Here is a 9186-nt window from a genome sequence, read left to right as displayed (position 1 = left end):
TTTTTTTTTTTTTTCTATGTTTTTTTTTTTTTTTTTTTTTTTTTTTTTTTTTTTTTTTTTAATAAAATGTAGACAGATAGAACTGTATAATTTTAAGATTAGTGTCTTCCTTTATCTTTTTCTTAACCATCTTTTTCTACTTTAGAGGTCGACCTCTAGAACAAACCCTGATGTTATTCTCTAGGTTTACAAACTGTCAAAGTGTGCTATAGCAAAGAAAAAGATGGTTAATATAATCAGATACGTGAGAAGCTAACTGTGTTGTTTGTGGGAAGCTGTCATGATTTCCCCTTAAAGTTGCATGCTTGGGAAACAGCAGGGGTACAAGTCCCATTGAGGACAAAATAAAGATCATTTTCAGTTTTTTCAGAGTCCACAAAATGGTTAAAGGTTAGTGTTTCTCAAACTGTAGCACAAAGCACTATTCTGGAACATTTAGCACTAATTAAAAATTATATATAAACAGTTCTAGAAATCCCTGAATCAGCTCTGTCTTGGTATATATATATTCATATATTTACCGTATGTAATTTGAAGATTAAGTCTTGGGCTTGGAACGACAGGAAAAACTAAACCCTTAATCACTGTTAAAAAAGGATAACGCTTAAGATGTTTGGGGTCAGATTGACCCCAAACATTTAAAGAGCGATTGCATAAGGAAATATAAATTTTTTATATGGAAAACCATATATCATGTTTTTATTTACTTCTCAACTATACATTTATGCTGTGTTTTTTTTTGGAAATTTTGAAGTTTTTTACCTATTTACTGCACAATTACATAACTAGGCCATAAATTGTCACATGAAATATGATTTTTTTAAAGAAAAAATCACTTAAATGATGATCTTAATTAAATCTAAATAGTTTTTGGACATTGCTCTATGTGTAAGGGATAGAATACTGCCATCTGGAGGTTAGTCGAAAAACTTTTTTTCTTCTAGTTAAGGAATTAAGTGCAATGACCACATGTATCCAACAGAGGTCCATAGAGACTCATTCATTTTCACTTCATTTTTCTTGATGCTTCAACTTCTCCTGACAACTTTAAGATATATATATTTTGTGAATATATATTTAAACATTTTGAAATACATAAAAATCTGTATTTTTGTCAAAGTTAGAGTTCGTTGTGGTTGTCTGATATATTTTGAATGATCTGCTTTCGCTAATTATTATACATACATTTGCAGAAACATTACAAGTCACCACTATGACATGACTGTAATCACATACTATTTTTTCAGAAAATGATTTATCAACAATTATGGAACATGCTTGTTCCATGTTGCATATGTGACATTTTTCAGATTTATGCCAGTTTAGTTGATTTTATTTGCCAATTTCTATAAAAATGCTCTCTGTTGCAGTCACGTGTGTGTGTTTGTGTGTGTGTATGTGATAGAAAGCTTGTTCCACTTTGAGTTTATGCTCTAGGACCAGACCTTGGTTTAAATGGGTTTTTTTTATTTATTATTATTTATGCCAGTTTTGTTTATTTTATTTGCCAATTTCTGTAAAAATGCTCTCTGTTGCAGTCACATACATTTGTGTGTTTGTGTGCGTGTGCATGCGTGCGTGCGAGCGTGCGTGTGTGTGTGCGTGTGTGTGTGTGTGTGTGAGATAGAAAGTTTGTTCTACTTTTTATTTATGCTCTAGGACCAGACCTTGGTTTATATGTAGAAAATGTCAGATTTATAAATGGATTTACTTTATTTTTTACAAAAACAAAAAAAAAAAAAATTTTTTTTTTTTTTTATTTTTTATTTAGGAATTTTTAATGTGGGGTCATTTTTTTACACACCTTTAGAACAACCAAATCAAGCCCAGTTTTTTTGTGCATGTTTAGATAGATTATTTAGGAAAAGTCACAGAGTTTCAAGCCCCTGAGATGAAGGTAACACTTTTAAAAAATGAAGGAAATGTCCAGTGGGGTCAGAATGACCCCAAACAGTGATTAAGGGTAGGAAAAACAACAACACACTGTTATTTCTCCTTAAGCCAAACTGATCTTGGGTTAAATTTCAGTAGTTATGTGGTTGTTTGTCAGCAGGCATTTGAGAGTTTAACTAGTAATCTTTTGTTGTTATTATTATTATTATTACTAACATTAACATTAACATTAAAAAATCACAAAAAAATCCCATCATTCAATAATATCACAATTAAACTAATAATATCATTTGAACATAAAATCACACCACTAGAACACAGTACAGACAGTTTTAGAGCTTTAGTGGATTCTTCTCTTTATACAGTGATTTACTAATGTCTGTTTTTTAGAATAATATTTTCTTTTTCTAATTTTTAGACCTCAGTAAATGACTAACCATTTATTACAAAACCAAAAACTACAACATAATAAAACACAGTCAGAGGTCAGAAGTGTCAGAGACCACAGCAGGTCCATCACTGAGATTAGGGGGCAGCATCATGGAGTTGTTACTCTTCATAGACACACAGCTGAGTCCTGGAGACGCTGCTCTCTGAGCGTCAACATCACTGAGATAAGGGGGAAGACGCATGGAGTTGTTACTCTTCATAGACACACAGCTGAATCCTGGAGACCCTGCTCTCTGAGCGTCAATAACACTGAGATAAGGGGGAAGACGCATGGAGTTGTTACTCTTCATAGACACACAGCTGAATCCTGGAGACGCTGCTCTCTGAGCGTCAACATCACTGAGATAAGGGGGAAGACGCATGGAGTTGTTACTCTTCATAGTCAACAGGAGCCTCCTGCTCTTTCTCCTCATAGACACATCAACATCAACTGAGATAAGGGGAAGACGCATGGAGTTTGTTACTCTTCATAGACACACAGCTGAATCCTGGAGACGCTGCTCTCTGAGCATCAACATCACTGAGATAAGGGGGAAGACGCATGGAGTTGACTCTTCATAGACACACAGCTGAATCCTATCGCTGCTCTCTGAGCATCAACAATCACTGAGATAAGGGGGAAGACGCATGGAGTTGTTACTCTTCATAGACACACAGCTGAATCCTGGAGACGCTGCTCTCTGAGCGTCAACATCACTGAGATAAGGGGGAAGACGCATGGAGTTGTTACTCTTCATAGACACACAGCTGAATCCTGGAGATGCTGCTCTCAATCAACATCAGAGAAGGGGGAACATGGTGTTACTCTTCATAGACACACAGCTGAATCCTGGAGATGCTGCTCTCTGAGCATCAACATCACTGAGATTAGGGGGAATAATCATGGAGTTGTTACTCTTCATAGACACACAGCTGAATCCTGGAGATGCTGCTCTCTGAGCATCAACATCACTGAGATAAGGGGGAAGACGCATGGAGTTGTTACTCTTCATAGACACACAGCTGAATCCTGGAGACGCTGCTCTCTGAGCATCAACATCACTGAGATAAATGGACAGATACATGGAGTTGTTACTCTTCATAGACACACAGCTGAATCCTGGAGACGCTGCTCTCTGAGCATCAACATATGGATGGATTATGGAGGGGCGGGGAAAAAAGACGCATGGAGTTGTTACTCTTCATAGACACACAGCTGAATCCTGGAGATGATGCTCTCTGAGCATCAACAACACTGAGATAAGGGGGGAAGACCATGGAGTTGTTACTCTTCATAGACACACAGCTGAATCCTGGAGACGCTGCTCTCTGAGCATCAACATCACTGAGATAAGGGGGCAGATACATGAAGTTGTTACTCTTCATAGACACACAGCTGAATCCTGGAGATGCTGCTCTCTGAGCGTCAACGTAACTGAGACCAGGAGGCAGATACATGGAGTTGTTACTCTTCATAGACACACAGCTGAATCCTGGAGATGCTGCTCTCTGAGAGTCAACGTAACTGAGACCAGGGGGCAGATGCATGGAGTTGTTACTCTTCATAGACACACAGCTGAATCCTGGAGACCCTGCTCTCTGAGCATCAACATCACTGAGATAAGGGGGAAGACGCACGGAGTCGTTACTCTTCACAGACACACAGCTGAATCCTGGAGATTCAGGAGCAGGATCCTCCTGCTCTTTCTCCTCCTAGACACTCATTTTACAGGCTTTTCTGCTTTTCCTGCTAGATGAGACTTGATTTCAGGCCTGTATGTGGAGTCAGAGAACATGCATTATAAACTGAATTTAGACAATGAAAGTTCAAAGTCGGTAAAATGATCCGAACTTCCCATTACTATTGCGTGAACGTTTGGGCAGTGTTAGCAAATCTTCCCATGCAGTGATGTATTGTGGGGGCGTTTAAACAAGGCGTTTTAGGAGGGCATGGACCAGTCTTAACTTATAAACAAATATCCCTTTGGGTTTGAACCTTTAGGGATCTTATCTATTTACGAACCGCTTGTAACACTCCAAAGAGAAAGTAAAACTTGAAATCGCATCATATGACTCCTTCTTTAAAGTGTAATTATCACATCTAAGTAATTTACAATTCCTTTTTCCATCCCCAGTTTTTTGTTTTAAAAACTTTTTGCAACTTTCTGAGCAGTGTTTCCGGGCAACTTTGGGGAATCAACTGGCAACCAGGTTAGACACAGCCTAATTCTTCATATATATATATGAATTCGTACTGTGTGACGTTACAGAAAACTTACTCACGGGGCCATGACCGAATCTAAAGTATCCAGATAGACATTTGTTTTCCATTCGCAATATGAAAGTGCCCAAGCGTAATTGCTCAAAAAAAGTTGCCAAAACTGCACAAAAAATTGCCACGTGTATCATCAGCCTAAATCTTCATATATATATATATATATATATATAGATATATATGGTAACATCGAAAATGCTGTTGTCCTTTGAGTGTATGTTTGTTTATAGAATAATGTTTCCTTTCACGCAGAAGGGTATCATCGAAAATGCTGTTGTCATAATATTGTAACTTCTTCAAAATACAACAAATTTACAAATAATTATTCGAAAAAATATAATTTACGTGCAGCTAGGGCCCAAAAAAAAAAAAAAAAACAAAAAAAAAAAAAACAAAAAATATAATTTACGTGCAGCTAGGGCCCTCCCCAGTGTAGGCCCCGGGGCTTCAGGCCGTTAAAGCCCGTGTGTTAATGCACCCCTTGATATTGATATAACATGATATTGATAAAATGATATTGATATAACAGCTATGAAATTTTATAGCGAACTTACCGTGACATGTGAAGGTATTTTCTGGTTTTAAATCCTGCGAGATGGCGTCTAGTCATCCGATATATGAAAGCTTTCACTTTCACTTTGACATTCTTCTTCTGGTACTGTTTACAAGCCAACTGATGAATGACTGCCACCGACTGGACTGGAGTGTGAAGCATCAACAGAATAGAAGGAAGCATTTCCCAAGGGGAAAAGGAGCAAGTTTCACATTTTTATTTGTCAGTTTTCTGTTATTTGAAGGATCTCTAAGTATTATCTCTTTGGCATTTTGGGACTGGCCTTACATCATGGGTAGTAGTTTAACCTTTTATTTAAATAACTTGTATATATATATATATATATATATGTATATATATATATATATATGTGTGTCTGTGAAAAAAAAAAAAAAAATATATGTGTGTGTGTGTGTGTGTGTGTGTGTATATATATATATATATATATATATATATATATATATATTAGTGCTAAATGTTTAATCACATTAATCACTTCCAAAACAAAAGTCTTTGATTACATAATATATGCAGTATGCTGTGTATATTTATTATGTATATATAATTACAAACACATGCATGTATGGCTATTTAAGAAAAAATATGTTATGTTTATATATTAAATATATTTATATATATAATATAAAATATAAGAATATAAATATATAAATGTATATACATGTAAATATTTTCATAATATATACTGTATGTGTATGTATTTATATATACATAATAAGATACACAGTACACATACATATACGCATGGATTGTTTACTACTTCATAGACAACACAGCTGACTCCTGTAGACACTGCTCTCTGAGCATCACATCACTGATATAAGGGTGAAGAAGCACGAGTCCGTTACTCTTCACAGACACACAGCTGAATCCTGGAGATTCAGGAGCAGGATCCTCCTGCTCTTTCTCCTCCTAGACACTCATTTTACATGCTTTTCTGCTTTTCCTGCTAGATGAGACTTGATTTCAGGCCTGTATGTGGAGTCAGAGAACATGCATTATAAACTGAATTTAGACAATGAAAGGTCAAAGTTGGTAAAATGATCCGAACTTCCCATTACTATTGCGTGAACGTTTGGGCAGTGTTAGCAAATCTTCCCATGCAGTGATGTATTGTGGGGGCGTTTAAACAATTATTTTTTAGGAGGGTGTGGACCAGTCTTAACTTATAAACAAATATCCCTTTGGGTCTGAACCTTTAGGGATCTTATCTATTCACGAACCGCTTGTAACACTCCAAAGAGAAAGTAAAACTTGAAATCGCATCATATGACTCCTTTAAAGTGTAATTATCACATCTAAGTAATATTACAATTCCTTTTTCCATCCCCAGTTTTTTTTTAAAACTCTGAGACTTTGAAGCATTAACATTACCTCTGGAATGCAGTGACTGAGTAATACACAGCTGATTTTTTGCAACTTTCTGAGCAGTGTTTCCGGGCAACTTTGGGGAATCAACTGGCAACCAGGTTAGACACAGGGCCATGACCGATCTAAAGTATCCAGATAGACATTTGTTTTCCATTCGCAATATGAAAGTGCCCAAGCGTAATGTTCTTTCAAAAAAAAGTTGCCAACACTGCACAAAAAATTGCCACGTGTAGCATCAGCCTTAACCATATATATATATATATATGATATATATATATAGATATATATATATATAGATGATGGCCACGCATAGGAATTCCGCACGGTGCGGTTACAGGTCCGGTTCCTTTCACACGCAAGAAGGGTAGCAAGCGAAAATGCTGTTGCCTTTGAGTGTATGTTTGTTGTATAGAATTGTTGTCACTGCTGCACACTCCCACAATAGAAATATTAGTCGAAAAATCTAATTTCCGTGCGCTAGGGCCCTCCCAGTGTAGGCCCCGGGGCTTCAGGCCGTTAAAGCCGTGTGTTAATGCACCCCTTGATATTGATATAACATGATATTGATAAAATGATATTGATATAACAGCTATACATTTTTATAGCGCGAACTTACCGTGAAATGTGAAGGTATTTTCTGGTTTGTAAATCCTGCGAGTATGGGCGTCCTAGTCCATCCGATTATATGAAACCTTTCACTTTCACGTTTGACATTCTTCTTCTGGTACTGTTTACAAGCCAACTGATGACGACTTTGCCACCGGAAGGAGAAGTTTCACATTTTATTTTTCAGTTCTGTTATTTGAAGATCTCTAAGTATACATCACAGATAAACCCCTAAAAAATTCTTAAAAAACAACAACCTTAAGTATTTCTCTTTGCATTTTGGACTGGCCTACATCATAGTTAAACCTCTCTCAATTTCTTAATAAACTCCTATCTTTCCTTAAATAAATGGAAAGATTTATTTAAATACTGCAAAATTTAGTAATATGCTCAGCTGTTTATACACTGAAAAAAAATGATAATAATTTTCTTAAGGTAAGTGGGTGCAAACAATTTATTTTGGCTACATTTAATATATATATTATATATCATATATATATATTAGGCGATGATAATTATAGGAATATAATATATATCTATATATATATATATCATATCATATAGATATATATAATTACATATATATATATATAATATTATATATCATATTATATCGTATCTATAATATATAGATCCTATATATACATATATATAATATATATATATACACCTATAATATTATATATATATATGTATATATTATGTCTATCTATATATATATATCTATATATATATATATTGTGTGGTGTGTATATCCTATATATATCTATATATCTTCCTGCCAGATCACGAGTGTGATCTACTGATGTGTCTTGTATGTAGTCTTAACCCATATAATATTATATTTATGCTGTCAAATGTTTTTAATCAACATCGATTAATCACTTCCAAAATAAAAGTCTTTGATTACATAATATATGCGTGTTATGCTGTGTATATTTATTATGTATATATAATTACCAACACATGCCATGTATACATTTAAGAAAAATATGTTAATGGTTTATATATTAAATATATAATTGTATAGAATATAAAATATAAAATATATAATATATAAATGTATATACATGTACATATTTTCATAATATATACTGTATGTGTATGTATTTATATATACATACATAATAATATACACAGTACACATAACATATAGTCTGGTAAACAAAAAACGTTTATTTGGATGCGATTAATCCGTGATTAATAATTTGACATATATATTATATATATAATATATATATATATATATATGATATATATATTACTATATATATATATATATATATGCTGTGCAAAGGCAAAAGACCGTAACTTCGATTTTTGCCGAAAATTGGCAGCAATATGTAATCGTGAATAAACTTTAAAAATTGTTTTTCTTTATGTAATGCAGATTATTCACCAGGCTGTCACTATGCAGTAGACAACATTATAAACCAAAAAATCAGCAAGCATGACTACCAACAATAAAATCAATATACTACCAACAATTAAATCCATACACAAAAAATCAATCGTGACCCAATAAAATCAATCCATGGCGATGAAAGTCATCGGAGATGTTATTCCACAAGCATTCTGAGCATTATTCCCACTTGTTGGCGTTCACATCAATCCACAAGTCGCTCTTTTATGTTATTTCATACAAATCAATATAAAAGCAATTATGCTGTCTAGCATTCTTTTACGTTACTGAGCACTGCAAATAAATTGGTAACCACGGTGTCCACTCATGTTTAATTTTTAGTCTGCTTGTAACGGTCAAAAAATAAATAAAAAATAGAAAGAAAGAAAGAAAGAAAAGAACACCCAGACAGCAGCTGACTGCGTGCCAGATCTGTTTTCAATGTATAAGTATAAATGTGTAAGTGCTAACCCTTAAGGCTACACGCATTCATCAAAAATATATTTAAAAAAGTAATATTGTGAAATATTATTACAAGGTAAAATAAATATTTTCTATTTGAATATATTTTAAAATGTCGTTTATTCCTGTAAATTTTCAGCATCATGCTGGATTTTTATTGGTACTCAGTTATAAACA

The sequence above is a fragment of the Cyprinus carpio genome, chromosome B3 (assembly GCF_018340385.1).
Source record: "Cyprinus carpio isolate SPL01 chromosome B3, ASM1834038v1, whole genome shotgun sequence".
NCBI lineage: Eukaryota > Metazoa > Chordata > Actinopteri > Cypriniformes > Cyprinidae > Cyprinus > Cyprinus carpio.
Note: the sequence above shows the minus strand (reverse complement) of the source record.